Source organism: Symphalangus syndactylus, chromosome 6, assembly GCF_028878055.3.
Source record: "Symphalangus syndactylus isolate Jambi chromosome 6, NHGRI_mSymSyn1-v2.1_pri, whole genome shotgun sequence".
Taxonomy (NCBI): Eukaryota; Metazoa; Chordata; class Mammalia; order Primates; family Hylobatidae; genus Symphalangus; species Symphalangus syndactylus.
In genome coordinates, this window is record NC_072428.2 from 27,412,968 (window position 1) to 27,437,500 (window position 24,533).

The window sequence follows — 24,533 nt, forward strand, 5'->3', positions numbered from 1 at the left end:
ATGCAAGTTCTCAGCCCCTAGACCTACTGAAGCAGAACCTATGGAGGTGGCATTCAGCAATCTGTATTTTTAAAACGCTCCCAGTGATTCTAAAGTGCATTACAATTTGAGAACCACTGATCTAATGACACCATTTAAATTACTGCACCTGCCTGAGCTTTATAGCTAAATTGTGTTGGATATATAACACTGACTCCCTTATCAGAGGAATTTGACTGATTATAGACCAAATTTTAAAAATCTACATTTTTCTCTGTACTACTAAGTTAGCACTAGGTATTTTGACACTCCACTGGACTCCAAAGTGCTAGAATGTGAATTGAAATCCAGATACTTCTTAATACAACACTGCACTTCTTACTATGTCATTCTCTTTTTTTTCCTGAAATTTATTCTAGCTCTTTCCACAAAGAAAAAGAAGAAAGTAATTTCCTAAGACGAGCATCTCCCATATCTTAGGATCTATGTATATTATATTTCTAATCTTTATAATCACATATATAAAGATGAGACACAAAGAAGCTGAAATGCAGTTATGTTAAATATATCACCCAAAGCCACACTGCAGGCAAGGGCAGAAGTGGGATTCCACGCCAAATTTTCCTGGACCCATAGACTATTCACTTCCCACTCACATGCTCGTTTCTCAATATCATACGCTTCTAATATGTACACCACAAGTGTTCAATAAAAGTTTATTGGGTGAATGGTAAGTCAATGAATGACCTGAATTTCCCTGTTACTGCATTTTCAGGGGCTGCTACTAAGAACAAGCATGCTCTTAGATAACAGTTTTCAGAAAACTTCCAGAAAGTCAGAGTATACACAGACTAACATGATGGTCCACTTAACGGGGGAAGAGAGTAAAATGTTGGTGTCACTGACAAGGATGGCAACATTTAAATGTTCAGATCCTTACAGGAGAAGCATTGCAGTCACTTGAGAATCTCAAGCTATGTGTTTCTTCAGCGCTTCTTGAAAACATTTATAATACAGAAGATGGTTTTAAAAAGTGTATAACTTTTTCAATGAAAATGTGAATTTCAACACCTAAAAAAGCATATTATACTACTGTGAAGTGTTCATAGTTCATTTTATTTAACTCACCTTCTAGGTAACTTCTTAGAAAAACAGGACTCAATTTAATTTTAAAATCATTTTAAAATTACATGAAATGACATAAGGAGATGAATACAATACTTGCTAATGTTTCCTGGAGGAGTCATGGGGCAAGGAAGAGAAAGAAAAAGATTAAAACATTTCAGACATTTGTTATTTGAATAGCAGCAGGAATGGAAAACACATAGGGGTAACATTTTAAAGCTGTGTGTGGGAGGCACTTGCACAAAATATTTTGTCAACAGGATTTCTGCGTACACCTCTCACACACTGCTTAGGAAATTTACCCCAGAATAGAGATTCTCAACTTTTTTTTCCTTGCAAGCTGTCTAGCCTATGTAATTAAAGTCCACCAGCAAAACAGTATTCAGGTGCTGACAAAATTGATAGGTCCTGAGCCTTTGCCATAGAGGAACAAAGCTAGGCATTTTCATTTCAGTCAACTGTAGTTGTGACAAACCATCTCTCTCATCTGTCTCCTAGAGCAGTCTCCACCGCTTTTTGTAATAAGTTTTATTATAAATAATTAAGTTTTCTTAGTAGAAAACTTAGTAGTTTTCTAGTTTTCTACTAAGTTCCTCTGCTAGCTCTAAATGACATTTTCCCTCTATTTTGCTGATAGACATTCACTCTCTTCAAGCACATTTATTAATATTTGATCAGATGCATGATAACATCTTGAACTTTTATTCATGGTAATAATTAAAAATCATGTTAAAGTTCTCTAAAAGAGCACATTGTGAGGCAGAATCTGTTGTGAGATGCTAAGAATCACTGATTTTCTCTTTATTTATAAGGATGTCACTTGCATGTCTCATGCCATTACCATTTGTGTAATTATCAGGTCATGTTAACATTCAGACCCAAATTCGCCGATCAATTAACTCAAATATTATTATATAAGATTCACTGGGCCACATTCCCAAACCCTCTCTGCAAAGTCAGTCTCAGTTATTTCACGGAATATGCAGTGACTGTCTTACTTTTCCTCCAGAAAAATTGCAGCCATGATACCAGACCACTGGAGATGACCTCTGTACTCAAGGCAGTAGGGGCACTTGACACTTTGACTACTGCTGGTGCTCTCCATAAAATTTCAAATTGCTGCCTACGATGTCTGTTCTCAACACAGGCAAATGTGCAAAAACCCTTGTTCAGTAGTTCTATTCCTCCATCTTTACCAAAAATTGAGTTACCTAATTCTCCACTAAAATAGGGATAACATTACTTCCCAATGACTATGTCAGAGACTGTTTGAGACTCTAGATCAGCACTGCTTACCCCAAATCTCACGATGTCCCTTTGCACACAGCTCCTTTGACTTCTACATGCAACTCATGTTTCTCTGGTCTTTCAAATTTATAATTTTTAGTCAATATGGGAAGAAAATATCTTCCATTGGCCCAGACCATGATTAACAAACTATTTTCTTCAAAAGTCATTCCTATCACACACAAAAATTAACTTGAGATATGGACAATCAAGTGATTTAATATCCAAACTAAGGCATTTTTTTTTGGTAACAAGGATAATAGTTTTATTAGGACCATTGGTATAAACCAGAATTGACCCAGGTATACTAGAATGGATGGTCACTTTACCTCTAGGCTGCTAACTTTGTTTCCAATTTCATCTTACCCTTCAGAAAGTTCACATCCTGCTATTAATACATTTATTTTTTAGGGCAATAGCATTTGTTGACTACATACAATATCAGAACTCTAGGTTAGAAGATAAAAACGTGAGCAGGATGTGGTTCCTATTTTGATAAACCAAACACAGAATCTAGTGGAGAATTACAGAATATTTTTAAATCAATAAAAACAATGACAATAAATAGCTAATTATGATAATAAATTAAAAAGATAATCATTAATTCAGGTACAAGGGGAACTTAACTTACTGGCCTGTTTTTTTTGTGTGTGTGTGCGTGTGCGCGTGTGTACAGACAGGGAAGGAGCAGTGATGTGCAAGTTTTTAGGGTGAGGGGCTGGTGCTTGGCTGATCATTGAAAAGTAATGAAAGACAAAGGCAAATAAAGAAGACATAGTAAGTAGGCAGAAAGATAAGGATCTGAAGAAAGAGGCTTTGTGAAAAACTTAGGAATTTATAAAATTTGAACATGGTTGGAGGAAAGAGTAAATATGAAGAGTAGCAAATGACAAATGACAACAGGAGCCTCTAATGAAATTTCTTCTAAGCTATGTTAAGTGTCCTGAGGACAATGGTGAACCATTACAAAGCTTTTGTATGGATGGCTATGGCAAAACACAGTAGTGAGAAATTGAGGGATGAGACTCAAACTAAGGTTCTAACACTCAAAATCCTGCACACACACACGCACATATACACAAAGAACACACACACACACATAAATACGGTTGGTTTGTCTTAGAGCAGGAATGGGCAAAGTTTTTCTTTGAAGGACCAGATAGTTATTTAAAAAAAAAAAAACAAAAACAAACAAACAAACAAAAAACCTAGTTATTCTGAGCTACATGGTCTCTATTGCAACTTAATTTTCTGTTGTAGCATACCTAAACAAATGGATATACCTATTTTTCCAATAAAACTTTACAAAAATAGGCTGAGTGATAGAGTTGGTCTGCAAGTTGTAATTTACCAACCTCTGTCTTAGACTATGCCTAATCGAGTTAGCCTCACTTTCTACCCTAGATGTAACCAAGTGAGAAAAATATTTGTCGCTATTTACAACATGCATTCAGAAATGCACTGTTTTTATAGACAGTCGTCTTTCTTTTGATCCTAGAAACTGTGGCTCCCATTTCTGAAGAATATCTGTAGATCCTCCATAGGAAAATGAGTCCACAGTAAACATCTGATAAGATCCTACAATCTTAAGTGCCTCCTGAGCTGTTGGAACTGAAACAAATACTCCACAGTCCATTGACCATAAACAGGTATGAAAGTTTGTTTAAATTCTAAACCATAGTCATTATTATTTGGCCATCTTTGGAAATGTTACAATTCACATACTTTTAAATTTTTTACCTGTATGAACACAAAGGCAATTGACAGAAATATAGTATTCTTCCTTATAGAATGTTTTTATTAGGAACTATTCAATAAATATATCTGAGTAATATTATCAAAGTGACACATTACATTCTCAAGTTTATCATCATTCTTCATCCATTTAATAAAAAACTATTCATATCAGATATTGGATTAGACACTGGGATGCATTTATGAATAAAACATAATCTGAGTTCTGAAGGTAACCACAGTCCAGGGTGGTTGTTGGATTCTTTGTGTAAATCCTTTGTTAAATGCCAGCATGCTTTGTACCTCACTAGTTTGAGTACACAAACAAATTTTACGACCAATCAAAATGACTCTGGGACCAGCCATTTTACTAGTTTTAGCCTTTTCCAGGGATCTCCCTAGCCCAAATACTCAGCGATGCTCAAATACGTCCATGAATTAGTTAATAGTACTGCTTGTCTTCAATCGCCTGATGGAAGAACAGATTCCGAAGCCTTCTTCTGAAGACCAGAATCTATAAATGCAGATGTTTTAATAATTGTGTGTCTTCTTTGGATGTCACCAGTGCTGCTGACAGAAGTGCTTAGTGTCCACAAGCACTTGATTGATAATGATTGTTAAAATTCCTAAGTAGTTGTACAGTGAAGTCACTGTGGCTGAACTTATTGTCCTTATTATAGCTGGAGCCTTGTTTGTGGCCCCCATATTTTTCCTGGTTCTTCCTAGACTTCTACTAATTAATACAAATAAGGTCTTTATCATATACTTTCCCCTCCTCAACTGAAACTTAAGGACGCCCTACAGGAAAGCTGCTTGGATCTTTAGGACAAGGTTTCTCCAGGCACACCCAGGATGCCAAGATGATGGTAGCTTTTACAGATTCCCAAATTATCCACACTGCATATCCAACAATCCTCCCACAACTACCTTCATCCCTTACTTAAATAACTGAGGTCTTTTTAATAAAGGCAGGTACTGGTCCAGAAACAGCCCTCTCTTAAGGAGCCTCTCCATGAGCCCTTAAGAAAGGGCTGTTTCTGGACTATTAATATTTTCCAATTCCAATTTAGGAACATCCTACACCTATGGACATTACATATTTTCTTCCCAACCTTAAAAACCCAACAAAACTATTTTAGGGACAACTGAGTCTTAATATTTCTTATGAACAGTTTAATAATCAGCACTTACTAATTACAGTCAGAATTACTATAGCATATGCTTCCACTTAAAATATAAAAAGCTCCAAAAACAACAGTCATGCCCTAACAATGAGAAGAACTTGAAAAGCCTACAAAATCACAAATTTTCTTGAGTCCATCAGAGAGCTGAGGTTTCAAAGCAACCAAATAACTTGAATTCCAAAGGGAAAAAGAATAAGCCCTTCCAAGGACAGACAAAATACAAGAAGCATTTCACCTTCGGCAGAACTTGGAGAAAGAGGTGAAAAACATTTTTTTTTTCTTATTATACAGTCAGGTAAGAAAAACATCAATCTACAATGTAATATATTATAAAAGGCCAAAGGTGGGCTAACATGTTACTTTAGAATAAACAGAGACAGGAGACGTAAGAGAAGTCTATATTCACTTGCAAGATGTTTTCCATGGACCTCCATGGGTTCTTAGAAGAAACGTTGAGAACGGGGCAAAAGACTGGAAAGAGTCTCCCACCTCACCATTGCAGGCATGTGGGAGTTCACTGGCAGCCATTAGCAGGCAATTATGAACGTCTGCACATGCTGCAGACCCTTCTCTTCTACAAAGCAAAAGTTTAAAACTATTTGGGAAAGGGCAGTAAAACTGTCATTCCCAGGACACAGAGATCCACTATGACTAGAGGAACAATAGCAGAAAAATAATTCTCCACCCCTGGGGAAGGAGGAGTAAATTATCTTGCGCCCAGAATCCTGCACTGATACCAAGCAGAAGACTGAAGCTACTTCAGGAAAAACAGGAAACTCCTGCCCAAGACTAAGTGATGATGCACAGGAGAGTTTGGTTGTTAAAGTGAAGAGGAACAGCTAAGTTGAGAAAGACTCACCCCTGAGACTCACATATATGGAGCCTGCTCAGAATGAGAATGGCCCAGAATGACAGAATATAGTCCAGCTTCTGCAACAAGTCCAGCACTAAGTAATCCAGAAGCAGCAGTCTCTCACTCAGCAGGAGCAAGAGTGTATGGACAGATTCCCTCTATGGCTCAAAGTATACAGAAAGCTGAGGGTTAGGAATACTTATAAGCACCCTCTAGCACTGCAGCTCACACTATAAGAACAAGGCAAAAGCAACCTACCAGTACAGAATTTGGAACTTGTAAAGCATTGAAGGTAATAATAAAAACCCACCATTCAAAACTAGCTAGTAGCTCAGTTGCTGACTAGGTAGACTCAACTTCCACACTCAGAGTTGGGTAGGAATATTTGCTGAGATAGACCATATTCTGGGCCTTAACACAAACATCAACAGAGGTAAAAAATTCAAAATGCCCAAAATGGAATTAAACTAGAAATCAAAAAGACAAGTTAAACCCCAAATTAAAAAATTACCACAGGTTATAGAGGAACTCACAAGAAAAATTAGAAAATATCGTCCAGAAATCATAACATGTCAAACATTGTGGAATTCAGGTAAAAAAAAAAAGGCTTAGAGGGAAGCATACAGCATTACATGCTTATATTAGAAAATAAGAAAGGCAATATCAATAATATCAATAATACAATTGTTCATCTTAAGAAACTAGAACAAAAAGACAAACTCAAAGCAAGCAAAAAGAAGGAAATGCTACAGATGAGAGAAAAGCCCAATGACATTGGTAACAGAAAGTCATAAAAATTAAATAAAATCAGAAGTTTTTTTCTATGAAAAGAGCAATAAAATGATTAAATCTGTATACTAGAAAAAAAAAAGAAGACATAAATTGCCAGTATCAGGTGTGACAAAGGGAACCTTATTACAGATCCTAGAAATAGTAACAGAACTTCAAGGAAGATCATGAACAACTTCACATACATAAATTTTATAACTTGGATGAAATTACAAATATCTTGAAAGACACAGACTACCAATCTTACTCAGGTAGAAATATATAAGCTTGAGAGTTTTACATTTATTGAATAATGCATAACTAAAAACCCTCCCAACATTGAAAACTCCAAGCCCACATGGCTTCACTGGCGAAGACTCTACCAAACATTTAGGAAAAAAAATCAATTCTATACAAACTCTTCCAGAATATAGAAGAGGAGGTGACAGTTTCCAACTTTTTATGAAGCCAGCATACCCTGCTAGCAGACAAATGTAACCAAAAATAAACCACAGACCAACATGCTCATGAACATGAATGCAAAAAATTTTTGAACTGTAGGAAATCGAATGCAGCAATAATTAAAAAATAATATATCATGACCAAGTGAGGTTTATTCTAGGAATGAAAAATAAGTTTAACATTTGAAAATCAGAAAACATAATTCACCATCATCAACAGGCTAAAGAAGAAAATCATATAATTATCTCAGCAGATTTTTTACAAAAGCTTTTGATAAAATTAAGCATCCATCAATTATAAAAATCCTTAGCATACTAGGAATATAGTATCCTCAACCTGATAACGTGAATATATAGCTATAGCTAATATCATTTATTATGGTAAGCCTTTAATACTCTTGCTAAAATCAAGAATGAGGCAAAAATGTTTAGTCCCATTATTTCTATTCAGCATCATAGTGAAAGCCCTAGTCAATAAAATAAGGCAAGAAAAATAAATACCAAAAAAAAAAAAAAAAGGTACAGACTGGATAAGAAGTGAATGTATTTGCAAAAGACCTGATTGTTGAGTAGAAAATCCAAAACAATCTACAAAAAGCTATTAGAACTAATAAGTGATTTTTAGCAAGTTCTCAGGAAACAAAGATCAGTTGTATTTCCATGCCGGCAATAAAGAATTTCAAATTAAAATTAAAAATAAAATTACCATATAACAGCCTCAGAAAAAACTTTTAGAAGAAAATCTAATAAAACATGTAAAACTTGCATGCTAAAAATGACAAAACATTGCTAAGAGAAATCAAAGATCTAAAAACATAGAAAGATACACTGTGTTCATGGATTTAAATATTTAATGTTAAGAAACTAATTCTCCAAAAATAAATCTATATATTCAACTATAATCTCAACAAATAAATAAATTACAGAAGGGTTTTGTGTTAATTTAAGATATACTTATGAAATTTATTTATTATTTTTCTCTTTTTTTATTATTATACTTTAAGTTCTAGGTTACATGTGCACAATGTGCAGGTTTGTTACATAGGTATACATATGCCATGTTGGTTTGCTGCACCAATCAACTCATCATTTACATTAGGTATTTCTCCTAACACTATCCGTCCCCCAGCCTCCCACCCTGCACATCACCCAGTGGGTGATGTTCCCCTCCCTGTGTCCATGTGTTCTCATTGTTCAATTCCCACTTATCAGTGAGAAAATGCAATGTTTGGTTGTCTGTCCTAGTGATATTTTGCTGAAAAGGATGGTTTCCAACTTCATGTCCCTGCAAAGGATATGAACTCATCCTTTTTTATGGCTGCATAGTATTCCATGGTGTAAATGTGACACATTTTCTTTATCCAGTCTATTATTGATGGAAATTTGGGTTGGTTCCAAGTCTTTGCTATTGTGAATAGTGCCACAATAAACATACATGTGCATGTGTCTTTATAGTAGCATGGTTTATAATCCTTTGGGTGCATATCCAGTAATGAGATTGATGGGTCAAATGGTATTTCTAGTTCCAGATTCTTGAGGAATTGCCACACTGCCTTCCACAATGGTTGAACGAATTTACACTCCTACAAACAGTGTAAAAGCAATCCTATTTCTCCACACCCTCTCCAGCATCTGTTATTGCCTAAGTTTTTAATGATCGCCATTCTAACTGGGGTGAGATGGTATCTTATTGTGGTTTTGATTTGCATTTCTCTGATGACCAGCGATGATGAGAATTTTTTCATATGTCTGTTGGCTGCATAAACATCTTCTTTTGAGAAGTGTCTGTTCATATGCTTTGTCCACTTTTTGATGGGGTTGTTTTTTCTCTTGTAAATTTGGTTAAGTTCTTTGTAGATTCTTGATATTAGCCCTTTGTCAGATGGATAGATCGCAAAAATTTTCTCCCAATCTGTAGGTGGCTTATTCACTCTGATGACAGTTTCTTTTGCTGTGCAGAAGCTCTTTAGTTTAATTAGATCCCATTTGTCTATTTTGGCTTTTGTTGCCATTGCTTTTGGTGTTTTAGACATGAAGTCTTTGCCCATGCCTATGTCCTGAATGGTATTGCCTAGGTTTTCTTCTAGGGTTTTTATGGTTTTAGGTTTTACATTTAAGTCTTTAATCCACCTTGAGTTAATTTTTGTATAAGGTGTAAGGAAGGGATCCAGTTTCAGCCTTCTACATATGCCTAGCCAGTTTTCCCAGCACCATTTATTAAACAGGGAATCCTTTCCTCATTGCTTGTTTTTGTCAGGTTTGTCAAAGATCAGATGGTTGTAGATGTGTGGTGTTATTTCTGAGGTCTCTGTTCTGTTCCATTGTTCTATATATCTGTTTTGGTACCAGTACCATGCTGTTTTGGTTACTGTAGCCTTGTAGCATAGTATGAAGTCAGGTAGCGTGGTGTCTCCAGCTTTGTTCTTTTTGCTTTGGATTATCTTGGCTATGTGGGCTCTTTTTTGGTTCCTTTTGAAATTTAAAGTAGTTTTCTTCCAATTCTGTGAAGAAAATCAGTGGTAGCTTGATGGGGATAGCATCGAATCTATAAATTACCTTGGGCAGTATGGCCATTTTCACAATATTGATTCTTCCCATCCATGGGCATGGAATGTTCTTCCATTTGTTTGTGTCCTCTTTTATTTCATTGAGGAGTGGGAGATCCTTCACATCCCTTATAAGTTGGATTCCTAGGTATTTTATTCTCTTTGTAGTATTTGTGAATGGGAGTTCACTCATGATTTGGTTCTGTCTGTTATTGGTGTACAGGAATGCTTGTGATTTTTGCACATTGATATTGTATCCTGAGACTTTGCTGAATTTACTTATCAGTTTAAGGAAATTTGGGGCTGAATGATGGAGTTTTCTAAATATAGAATCATGTCATCTGCAAACAGAGACAATTTGACTTCCTCTTGAATACCCCTTATTTCTTTTTCTTGCCTGATTTCCCTGGACAGAACTTCCAATACTGTGTTGAATAGGAGTGGTGAGAGAGGACATCCTTGTTTTGTGCCAGTTTTCAAAGGGAATGCTTCCAGTTTTTGCCCATTCAGTATGATATTGGCTGTGGGTTTGTCATAAATCGCTCTTATTATTTTGAGATACGTTCCATCAATACCTAGTTTATTGAGAGTTTTTAGTATGAATGTCTGTTGAATTTTGTCAAAGGCCTTTTCTGCATCTATTGAGATAATCGCGTGGTTTTTGTCTTTGGTTCTGTTTATGTGATGGATTACGTTTAGTGTGTATGTTGAACCAGCCTTGCATCCCAGGGATGAAGCCGACTTGATAGTGATGGATAAGATTTTTGATGTACTGCTGGATTTTGTTTGCCAGTATTCTATTGAGAATTTTCGCACTGATGTTCATCAGGGATATTGGCCTGAAGTTTTTGTGTTTTGTTGTGTCTCTCCCTGGTTTTGGTATCAGAATGATCCTGGTCTCTGATAAAATAGACTTTAAACCAACAAAGATCAAAAGAGACAAAAAAGGGTATTATAATGGTAAAGGCATCAATTCAACAAGAAGAGCTAACTATCCTAAATATGTATTTACCCAATACAGAAGCACCCAGTTTCATAAAGCAAGTTCTTAGAGACCTACAGAGAGACTTAGATTCCCATACAATAATAATGGGAGACTTTAATGCCTCACTGTCAATATTAGACAGATCCACGAGACAGAAAATTAACAAGAATATCTAGGACTTGAATTCAGCTCTGGACCAAGTGGGCCTAATAGACATCTACAGAACTCTCCACCCCAAATCAACAGAATATACATTCTTCTTAGCACCACACTGCACTTATATCAAAAATTGACCACATAATTGGAAGTAAAACACTCCTCAGCAAATGTAAAAGAACAGAAATCACAACAAACTGTCTCTCAGACCACAGTACAATCAAATTAGAACTCAGGATTAAGAAACTCACTCAGAACCGCACAACTACATGGAAACTGAACAACCTGCTCCTGAATCACTACTGGGTAATAACCAAATGAAGGCAGAAACAAAGATGTTCTTTGAAACCAATGAGAACAAAGACATGATGTACCAGAACTTCTGGGATGCATTTAAAGCAGTGTGTAGAGGGAAATTTATACCACTAAATGCCCACAAGAGAAAGCAGGAATGATCTAAAATCGACACCCTAACATCACAATTAAAAGAACTAGAGAATCAAGATCAAACACATTCAAAAGCTAGCAGAAGGCAAGAAATAACTAAAATCAGAGCAGAACTGAAGCAAATAGAGACACAAAAATCTCTAGACACACAGAGATTTCAAAAAATCAATGAATCCAGGAGCCGGTTTTTGAAAAAGATCAACAAAATAGATAGACCGCTAGCAAGACTAATAAAGAAGAAAAGAGAGAAGAATCAAATAGATGCAATAAAAAATTATAAAGGGGATATCACCACTGATCCCACAGAAATACAAACTACCATCAGAGAATACTATAAACACCTCTATGCAAATAAACTAGAAAATCTAGAAGAAATGGATAAATTCCTGGACACACACACCTTCCCAAAACTAAACCAGGAAGAAATTGAATCTCTGAATAGACCAATAACAGGTTCTGAAATTGAGGCAATAATTAATAGCTTACCAACCAAAAAAAGTCCAGGACCAGATGGATTCACAGCCGAATTCTACCAGAGGTACAAATAGGAGCTAGTACCATTACTTCTGAAACTATTCCAATCAACAGAAAAAGAGGGAATCCTCCCTAACTCATTTTATGAGTCCAGCATCATCCTGATACCAAAGCCTGGCAGAGACACAACAAAAAAAGAGAATTTTAGGCCAATTTCTCTGATGAACATCGATGTTAAAATCCTCAATATAGTTATAAAATTTATATGGAAAAGCAAAAGACAAAATAACTGGAAATTTTTTTAGAAAAGGAACCAAAGTTGTTATACATACAAAAGCCTGATTTAAAGATTATCTACAAAGCTACAATAGTCATGATAGCATAGTACAGGCAAAAAGATAAACACAAAGATAAATGAAAAAGAAAAGCCAGACATGGATAAACATTTTGATGTCAATTACATTTTGAGAAAGATGCTAAAATAATTAAGTGGAGTAAGAATTGCCTTTTCAGTATAAAAGTGCCCCTAAACTCATTGAGTTTATCTTAAACTAAATCATAGTTCTAAATGGAAAATCTAACTCCATAAATGTTTTAGAAAAATGTAAAAAATCTTTTGACATTGTCTAAAGCAAATACTCTTACATATAATAGGAAAAATCATAGTCTCTAAAAAATGTTAACGGTACTTCAAAATTTAAAATTTGTGTTCTTTGAAAGGCATTGTTAAAATGAAAAGAAAAGCCACAGATTATAAGAAAATATTTGCGAAATCTACATTTGATAAAAGACTGGTATCAAGTATTATGTAAAGAATTCCTACAACTCAATTATGAGGAAATCAATGAACTAAGAAATGGGTAAACAATTTGAACAGACATATCACAAAAGAAAATATACAAATAGCAAATAAGCACAAGAAAATAAGTTAAACATCATTAGTCATTAAAGAAATGAAAATTAAATCCACAATGTGATACCACTATCTATCTGATGGAATGATTATAGTGTTTTTTTTTAATCTGAAGATACCAGGTACTGGAGTGGATATGGAGAAACCCGCACTCTGAATTACTACTGGTGGGGATGCAAAATGATACAGGTACTTTGGGGCACAGTTTGGCAGTTTTTATTAAGTTAAACCTATAACTTCCATACAAGTCAGCAATCTTGCCCCTGGTATTTATGCAAGATAAATGAAAATATGTCTACCTATCCATACATTAATATTTACAGCAGATTTATAATTACCCACATCTAGGAACAGCCAAATATCCATTAACTGCTGAAAGGATTATCAAAGTGTAGTACACCCTTATAAAGGAATACTATCTACCAATGACAAGGAATGAACTACAGATACATGCAAGATACATGGTTGAATCTTAAATACGTTACACTATTTGAAAGGAGCCAGAGACAAAGGCTACATATCCATGACATTCTTAAACAGCCAAAACTGTAGGTATAGAAATCAAATTACGGGTTGACAGTGGATAGGGTTGGAGAAAGGGACTGATTCTAATAAACCATGAGAGAAATTTTCATGGTAATAGGTATATTCTATATCTTTGTTGGAGTGGTGGATACACAGCAATATATATTTTTCAGACTCATAAACAATGCATATTTAATGAATATGTATCCATTTATGTAGATTATACCTCAATAAACCTGATCTGTTTCAAAATATTTTTTTAAAAAAATCTCTATAATAGGTCTTAACTCACCTTACCTTTGATGATTGTAAGACAAGAGGATAATAGGAGCTTCACCTCTCAATCATCATGAACTCTATGGAAAATTTAATGCCGAACACTTGGAAAATATTGTCTAGCTCTCCCTATTTGCTTCTAAGGACTTTCTAAATGAACATACTAAGACAAAGCTTACTTTATTGGAAATATAAAAGGACAAAGTAAAACATAAAGGCTCCCTCAAGAAACTCTTAGCAGAATGACTCAAACTTTAGTGTTTAGTCAACATGGGAGGGTCTAGGGTCAAGACACAGGTGAAGATAAATATAAGCCACACGGCATTTTTCTCCGTATAAAGAAAGGTGACCGACAAAGTCTCTACTATGGGTCTTAGCCTAAGATCAGGGTTATACTGATAATAAGATAAAAAATAACATTTCTAAGAAAAATTGTTAATTGAAATTAAATCTTCCTATCTTCCAGGTCCAGAACTGATTTCTGTCTCCCCAAAATCTGAATGTCTAATGAGTATGACACATATATCATTGATATTATTTTTCTCTAATTTCATAATATTTAAAACTATTCAATATTCCATGCTTGCTTTAATTTAACAAATTTGATGAGTATATTCTAGGTAGAGCTGTCCGGATTATCAATGCAGCTGTTCTGGATTATGATGTTAGAGCTAATTTTCAAGAGACTTTCCTTTGTGACATTATATAAAAATTTTCTTTTTATTTTGTCTATAAGAGTTATTGACTGGTATTTCCTAGGCTTTCTTCTAGGGTTTTTATGGTTTTAGGTCTAACATTTAAGTCTTCAATCCATCCTGAATTAATTGTTGTATAAGGTGTAAGGAAGGGATCCAGTTTCAGCTTTCTACATATGGCTAGCCAGTTTTCCCAGCACCATTTATTAAATAGGGAATCCTTTCCCTATTTCTTGTTTTTGTCGGGTTTGTTAGAATGGCAATCATTGAAAAGTCAGGAAACAACAGGTGCTGGAGAGGATGTGGAGAAATAGGAACACTTTTACACTGCTGGTGGGACTGTAAACTAGTTCAACCATTGTGGAACTCAGTGTGGCGATTCCTCAGGGATCTAGAACTAGAAATACCATTTGAGCCAGCCATCCCATTACTGGGTATATACCCAAAGGATTATAAATCATGCTGCTATAAAGATACATACACATATATGTTTATTGTGGCACTATTCACAATAGCAAAGACTTGGAACCAACCCAAATGTCCACAAATAGACTGGATTAAGAAAATGTGTCACATATACACCATGGAATACTATGCAGCCATAAGAAAGGTAGAGTTCATGTCCTTTGTAGGGATATGGATGAAGCTGGAAACCATCATTCTGAGTAAACTATCGCAAGGACAGAAAACCAAACACTGCGTGTTCTCACTCATAGGTGGGAACTGAACAATGAAAACACTTGGACACAGGATGGGGAACATCACACACCAGGGCCTGTCGTGGGGTGCGGAGAGGGGGGAGCAACAGCATTAGGAGATATACCTAATGTAAATGATGAGTTATTTGTATGTTAAGAGTTATATGTATACATGGAATATGTATACATATGTAACAAACCTGCACGTTGTACACATGTACCCTAGAACTTGAAGTATAATAAAAAAGAAAAAATAAATAAAATAAAATGTATTCAAAAAATTCAGGCAGGAGAAGGAAATAAAGGGTATTCAATTAGGAAAAGAGGAAGTCAAATTGTCCCTGTTTGCAGATGATATGATTGTATATCTAGAAAACCCCATCGTCTCAGCCCAAAACCTCCTTAAGCTGATAAGCAACTTCAGCAAAGTCTCAGGATACAAAATCAATGTGCAAAAATCACAAGCCTTCTTATATACCAATAACAGACAAACAGAGAGCCAAATCATGAGTGAACTCCCATTCACAATTGCTGCAAAGAGAATAAAATACCTAGGAATCCAACTTACAAGGGACGTGAAGGACCTCTTCAAGGACAATTACAAACCACTGCTCAATGAAATAAAAGAGGATACAAACAAATGGAAGAACATTCCATGCTCATGGGTTGGAAGAATGAATATCATGAAAATGGCCATACTGCCCAAGGTAATTTATAGATTCAATGCCATCCCCATCAAGCTACCAATGACTTTCTTCACAGAATTGGAAAAAACTACTTTAAAGTTCATATGGAACCAAAAAAGAGCCTGCATCGCCAAGTCAATCATAAGCCAAAAGAACAAAGCTGGAGGCATCAGGCTACCTGACTTCAAACTATACTACAAGGCTACAGTAACCAAAACAGCATGGTACTGGTACCACAACAGAGACCTAGATTAATGGAACAGAACAGAGCCCTCAGAAATAATGCCACATATCTACAATTATCTGATCTTTGACAAACCTGACAAAAACAAGGAATGGGAAAAGGATTCCCTATTTAATAAATGGTGCTGGGAAAACTGGCTAGCCCTATGTAGAAAGCTGAAACTGGATCCCTTCCTTACACCTTATACAAAAATTAATTCAAGATGGATTAAAGATTTACATGTTAGACCTAAAACCATAAAAACTCTAGAAGAAAACCTAGGCAATACCATTCAGGACATAGGCATGGGCAAGGACTTCATGTCTAAAACATCAAAAGCAATGGCAACAAAAGCCAAAATTGACAAATGGGATCTAATTAAACTAAAGAACTTCTGCACAGCAAAAGAAACTACCATCAGAGTGAACAGGCAACCTACAGAATGGGAGAAAATTTTCGTAACCTACTCATCTGACAAAGGGCCAATATGCAGAATCTACAATGAACTCAAACAAATTTACAAGAAAAAAACAAACAACCCCATCAAAAAGTGGGCAAAGGACATGAACAGACACTTCTCAAAAGAAGACATTTATGCAGCCAAAAAACACATGAAAAAATGCTCATCATCACTGGCCATCAGAGAAATGCAAATCAAAACCACAATGAGATACCATCTCACACCAGTTAGAATGGCCATCATTAAAAAGTCAGGAAACAACAGGTGCTGGAGAGGATGTGGAGAAATAGGAACACTTCTACACTGTTGGTGGGACTGTAAACTAGTTCAACCATTGTGGAAGTCAGTGTGGCGATTCCTCAGGGATCTAGAACTAGAAATACCATTTGACCCAGACATCCCATTACTGGGTATATACCCAAAGGACTATAAATCATGCTGCTATAAAGACACATGCACACGTATGTTTATTGGGGCACTATTCACAATAGCAAAGACTTGGAACCAACCCAAATGTCCAAAAACGATAGACTGGATTAAGAAAATGTGGTACATATACACCATGGAATACTATGCAGCCATAAAAAATGATGAGTTCATGTCCTTTTTAGGCACATGGATGAAACTGGAAACCATCATTCTCAGTAAACTATCGCAAGGACAAAAAACCAAACACAGCATGTTCTCACTCATAGGTGGGAATTGAACAATGAGAACACATGGACAGAGGAAGGGGAACATCACACTCCAGGGACTGTTGTGGGGTAGGGGGAGCAGGGAGGGACAGCATTAGGAGATATACCTAATGTTAAATGACGAGTTAATGGGTGCAGTACACCAACATGGCACATGGATACATATGTAACAAACCTGCACATTGTGCACATGTACCCTAAAACTTAAAGTATAATAAAAAAATTTTTTTCAGAGTTATTGACACCAGCATCTCACTGAAGAAAGTAGTGTGCTATAACATTAGGATTCTTTTTCTTTCTTTTTTCCTTCTTTTTCTTTTTTTTTTTGAAAGAGGTGAAACTTCTGATAGAGTCAACCACTGAATAGGCAGCATCCACAGAGATACCAACTTGGTTACTCCAACATTCAATTTTTATTTCAAGATATGAAGACAAAATATTAAATTTAACCTGGCACTTTCCTGTTGTGGGAAACTTTTTGCAGCAGAAAAAGCTTTTTCTTAAATTTCACCATTATTTACAAATCTTGCAATGCAACATTATGACATTTCTCACTGAAATCCATTGACTCATCAATCTGGAGAGAAACTATTGTTTTTCATGTATTACACAAAACCTCTTAAGCATGATGTGACGTGTCATCAATACATCAACTTACTCTGAGAGCAGAGCCTTCAATTTCTCATACTGCATCCTATCCAAACGTTTTACGCACTATAATTTTACCTGCTGACATCATTAGTTTCTCACCAGCTGTGTGACTTTTCCTTTTCTGGGTAATAAATTTAATTACTAAATAACTTGATTCCTGAGGCTTTTGACTAAGCATGACTTTCAAAAATAAAACTTTGCTCTAGTTTGAGAATATGATAACCATTTAATCACTAGCTTTACCTGTCAAATGGTTGTGACTTGTGTATTAGTGACTTTTTAAAGTTTTTTTGGGGTCTTTATTTCATTTGTAAGTTGTGATTCTTTATAATCCATTCTTTAGAAACTGACATCAGCCAAAAATCCTCTTCTTCCATGTCTTAAATTATTTTCAAATAATCACCGTTAAGATGGCCAGACATGTTTTTAATATACAAAGGCCAATACAACATAAAATAGGATGGCATAATAAATAACTAAATGATAACTTTTTTAAATACCACAAAATTTCACAATAAAATTAAATCTAATTCACAAAATTTTTATTTTGCCAAGCACACAACAGCAAAATGCAAAGGAGTAACTAAGTCACACTTCATAAAAATTCCTTTTTTGTTACACAGCCAGAGCATGTTCAGTCCTATGAACTAGTCAGCAGCACATAAGGGAAGGTGACAGGAAGTAAGTTAGAGGGAGAAGCTGATGTCATCAACACACTTTCCTACCCCCTCTCCAAAAGAGACATCAATAGTCAATGGCCTCCCATATCTCATGACAGAAGCTGATAGTGAATTCAACCAAATGAAACGGACTTTCCTTCTGTGTACTGTCATAAAAGGCTGAAAGACCTATAATAAAAATTCTAACGGTGATGAGCCGTCAATATTCACTATTGGCAGTGTTAGCTTGGAAAAGCACTCAAAATCTAAATAACAATTATTTTTCTCATCACCATGTTTCATGGAATCTGTAACAACATTTGCGGAACCCCAGTTGAGACACTGTTATACAAACAATTTAAATAAAGTCAATAGAATATTACTTTAGTCAAACACACAGAATTTTTGGAATTTTAGAACTCAGAATTAGATTTCTATACTGATGAGATATTATTATATGATAAATATGAAGTTTAATTCAGTGAGTAAAATATAGATTATCTAATGAAAGGTGCTGACAAAACTTGGTAATTTGAAAGAAAATAATAACTCCTAGTATCTGAAATATCCTAAATAATATTCTGAAATAAATGTCAGGTAGATAAAATGGTTAACAATAACCATGTAAACCAAAAGACTTGCAAGAAACTCTAACAACTATACTATCTAGGAATCAGGGAGACTTTCTTCATTCAAAGCTAGATGATATAAAAGAAAAAAAACAGATTAAGGTTTTTGTATAGAAAAAGATACCATTAAAATAAAGCAAAAAGAAAAGAAATTTTTCTAAAAAATGTAAATAAACAGATAAATAATGGATTAATTTATAGAACACACAATATCTATTACAAGATAAATACGGTCCTCTCTCAGTTTTCATAAGGGATTGGCTCCAGGACTCCCTTGGATACCAAAATCCAGGGATGCTCTAGTTCCTTGTATCAAATGGTGAAGCATTTGCATATTCCCTACACATAACTTCCCATATACTGTAAATCACCTGTAGATTACTTATAACTAATACAATGTAAATACTACATAGTTACTATACTATATTGTTTTGACTTGTATTATTTTTATTGTTTTGTTGTTATTTTTATTGTTTTCTTCTTAACATTTTTAAACCACGGTTGTTTGAAACTGCAGATGCAGAACCTGCCCATATAGAGGGCTAACCTCACTGCTGAACAAAATAAAATAATACGAAAATGTACAAATAAAAGAATACATAATTCAAAGGAAAGCAAATCCAAATAAACAGCAAATATGTAGAAATGTTTTCAATACCATTAACTGTCAGTAAAATGTGGATTTAAGTGACATTTATATAGTATCTAAATTCAAGTGTCTAGAGCTCTTTCTGATGGGAATTTTTTTTTTTTTTTTTTTTTTTTTTTTTTGCGGGTTTGAGCAATTCTCCTGCCTCAGCCTCCTGAGTAGCTGGGATTACAGGTGAGCGCCACCATGCCCGGATAATTTCTGTATGTTTAGTAGACACGGGGTTTCACCATGTTGGTCAGGCTGGTCTCAAACTCCTGACCTCGTGATCCATCCACCTCAGTTTCCCAAAGTGCTGGGATTACAGGCGTGACCACTGCACCCGGCCTAATTTCATAGATTCTAATTGTACTGTGAAGTGCTATGGCCCTTTTGGAAGGCAATTTAGTAATATTTACTCTAAAATAACTCTCATAATATTCTACCCCATGGAAGGAAAAGTATCAACTCCTAGATAATAAGGGCATATGGATAAGGATGTTTATTTAGCCTTGTTGACAGTGGCCAAGAACTGAAACAGAGACAGCCCATCAAAAGAGGAATCACTAGCTTGATTGTTGTGATGCACACCATGCGATATTACACAGCCATTGAAAAGAATGAATTTAAACTATAGCAGATGATAGTGAGAGATTCACCAAAATATTTTAAAGGCTGATAAAGGAAATATACAGATAAGTAACTAATAACATGCTTTTTAAAAATAAATCTAATATCTAATCATCCTTTAATAGAAATGAAAAAGAAAAAATATGTGGGTATTACATATGTGTATATGTATAATAATAGAAAAAATAAAGACATGCATACACTATATTATCAAAATTATTTATCTTAAGGAGTGAGATTAAATGGGCTGATATTGTGGTCATAAAGAAGAATAGGAAATGTGTCAAAGATAAAAAATAGATAAATAATTAAATATTATAATAGTAAATAATATAAAAGAAATGTTATTAGGAACAGAAATAAAGAATAAATGCATAAAAAAAGACATGATAAATTAATGATAAAAATGTTAACTCTACTTAAAATAATTTGTAAATTGTGTGTAATTCTAATAAAATTAATAATAGAGTTAACACTGGAAATAGACAATATTATTTTAAAGTTGATATACATAAAAAGGAAACTTGCCATAAAGAGCCAGAAAATTCTGAAAAGAAGACTCAGAGAGTAATTGCTTCATCAAAAATTAAAATATGGCAGAAGATCCCATCATAAAAATGTTAGAAACTAGCATATAAACAAAGGTAGATACGCGGAACAAGTGAAAGTCCAGAAATAAACCCCAGTACATACGGGAATGTAGTATATATGGTAAATGTAACATTTCAAATCAATGAGTCAAACATTTAAAAAAAATGTTGAAACAATTGTGCAGGCATCTGGAAAATATAAATTTGGGTTATAAAGTCATCTCTGCTTCCCAAATAATGTCCAGATGTCTAAAACATTTAAATATATAAAATGAAATCATAAAGGATAACAAAAATATATGGAAGTATTTAAATTATAATATAGTAGAAAATTTTTATTTAAAACATAACACAAAGAAAATGCTAGAATGATTGATGAATTTGACTTATAAAAATTAAAATTTTCTACAAAGCGAAGAACACCACAGACTAAGTCAAAACAAATTACAAAATGGGACACAGTATTTGCCACACTAGAAAAAAGATCAAATACTTATAATACATAAAGAGCATTTGTAAATCAATTAAAAGGGGTTAAAGGATATGAACATGAAACTCATAGAAAAAAATAGAATAGAAATTTAAGCCTATAAACACAATACCATTCAGGACACAGGCATGGGCAAGGACTTCATGTCTAAAACACCAAAAGCAATAGCAACAAAAGCCAAAATTGACAAATGGGATCTAATTAAACTAAAGAGCTTCTGCACAGCAAGAGAAACTACCATCAGAGTGAACAGGCAACCTACAGAATGGGAGAAAATTTTTGCAATCTACTCATCTGACAAAGGGCTAATATCCAGAATCTACAAAGAACTCAGACAAATTTACAAGAAAAAACAAACAACCCCATCAAAAAGTGGGCAAAGGATATGAAGAGACACTTCTCAAAAGAAGACATGTATGCAGCCAAAAGACACATGAAAAAATGCTCATCATCACTGGCCATCAGAGAAATGCAAATCAAAATCACAATGAGATATAATCTCACACCAGTTAGAATGGCCATCATAAAAAGTCAGGCAACAACAGGTGCTGGAGAGGATGTGGAGAAATAGGAACACTTTTACACTGTTGGTGGGACTGTAAACTAGTTCAACCATTGTGGAAGTCAGTGTGGCGATTCCTCAGGGATCTAGAACTAGAAATACCATTTGACCCAGCCATCCCATTACTGGGTATACACCCAAAGGATTATAAATCATGCTGCTATAAAGACACATGCACACATATGTTTATTGCAGCACTATTCACAATAGCAAAGACTTGGAACCAACCCAAATGTCCAACAATGATAGACTGGATTAAGAAAATGTGGCACATATATACTACGGAATACTATGCAGCCATAAAAAATGAGTTCATGTCCTTTGTAGGGACATGGATGAAGGTGGAAACCATCATTCTCAGCAAACTATTGCAAGGACAAAAAACCAAACACTGCATGTTCTCACTCACAGGTGGGAGTTGAACAGTGAGAACACTTGGACACAGGAAGAGGAAGGAACATCACACACCGGGGCCTGTTGTGGGGTGGGGGGAGGGGGGAGGGACAGCATTAGGAGTTACACCTAATGTCAATGATGAGTTAATGGGTGCAGCACACCAACACGGCACATGTATATGTAACAAACCTGCACATTGTGCACATGTACCCTAGAACTTAAAGTATAATAAAATATATATATAAATAAATTTAAAAAAAGAAATTTAAGCCTATAAACAAACCCTCAGACTCACTCATTTACATAATGCAATTACAAAAGTTTTCGGTAAAATTCACCTATTCAAAGTTTTGGTTAGAGGTATCAATGTTAAATTTATTGATGTAAACTCTATATTTATTTAAAAGAATATCCATATTCTTAAGAAACAAACACTGAAGTATTTGGAGTAAAATGCCATGATTTATGTAACTTACATTTAAAATTGTACACATATATATTTATATGTGTGTATACGTATTTATACACACACAGAGAAAGAACGATCAAGCAAATAAAATAAGCAAATGAGGTAAATTGTGAACAGTAGATGAATCTGGGAAAAGAGTTTATGGATGTTTTCATATTACTTTTACATGTGCAACTTATCTATAATTTTTAAATTATTTTTGAACAAAATAATAAAATTTTGGTTAATGAGGAGAAAGCATTCGAAAATCATTTATTAGAGTGTAAAATTTGGCAATAACTAACTTATGTCAAAATTCACATTTTTTATCCAATGATTTTTTGGAATTTTTCCTATGAATGTGCAAAAGGAAGTATGTACAAAAATGTTTGTTTTGGGTTTTTTTTGTTTTTTTGAGATGGAGTCTTGCTCTGTCACCCAGGCTGGAGAGCAGTGGCCCCATCTCGGCTCACTGCAAGCTCTGCCTCCTGGGTTCACACCATTCTCCTGCCTCAGCCTCCCAAGTAGCTGGGACTACAGGCGCCCGCCACCACGCCCGGCTAATTTTTTGTATTTTTCGTAGAGACGGAGTTTCACCATGTTAGCCAGGATGGTCTCGATCTCCTGACTCGTGATCCACCTGCCTTGGCCTCCCAAAGTGCTGGGATTACAGGTGTGAGCCACTGCGCCAGGCCATAAAAATGTTTATCCCAGCATTGCGAAAGGTACAAAAAGACTGAAAATAATACCTATCAACGGAAGATGGGTTAAGTTAAATACAGCATACACATACAATGGTATACAGTGAAGATATTAAAGTATCAGTGAAATGAAGACATATATACACATAAACATGGACTAATATCCATCATATGTCATTGATGAAAAAATAAAATTCCACATACCTATACAGACTCGCTTATTCAATGAATATCTTTAAATGAATACATACAGCCTCGAAAATCTGTTTTGCCCTTAGGAAAGGAAACTGGATAAATAACTAAACATATAAAGAGACTTGCTTTCCAAAAATTTGGTCATTTAAAAAAATATACATATATACATATACACACACACACGTATATAATTTTATAACAAACTTAATAAAAATTAAAAATAGAATAACAGTTTAAAATATCACTTTGATACTAATTTATTTAAAGACACTACAGGTAATATGTTTTGAAAAACATAAAGGTGATGTTCATTTTTTATAAAACATTGCTTTTTAAGAAATCAAATTTGTAAAATCAGGTATCTTGCCACCAACAGTATATGTTTAAAAACTGAGTAGAAGGATGTCCATGGCTTGGGCAAATTTTTCTTTCTCTCTCATAAAAGGCAGCAAAACACATGCAGCAGAGGCAGGGTTGCTGGTGCTCCCCTTTCCGATGCCCTGAGTGAGACAGGCTAAGCAATGATGCAGCATCAGAATCCTCTTCAATGCCTCTACCTGTTGTAGTTGCATGCTTCATACCATTAGGATGGAATTCAAAATTTGACAGACTTCTGTTTGCATCTAGCTGTACAATTTATAAGCTGCATAATATTGAGTAAACTACAAAATCTTCCTCTCTTGCTTCTTGTGGAGATTAAAAAATACACTGAAACATATTTAAAGTAGCATCTGGCATATATATAAGTAGTGTCTGACATAAGATAATATGTATGCAATTAGTA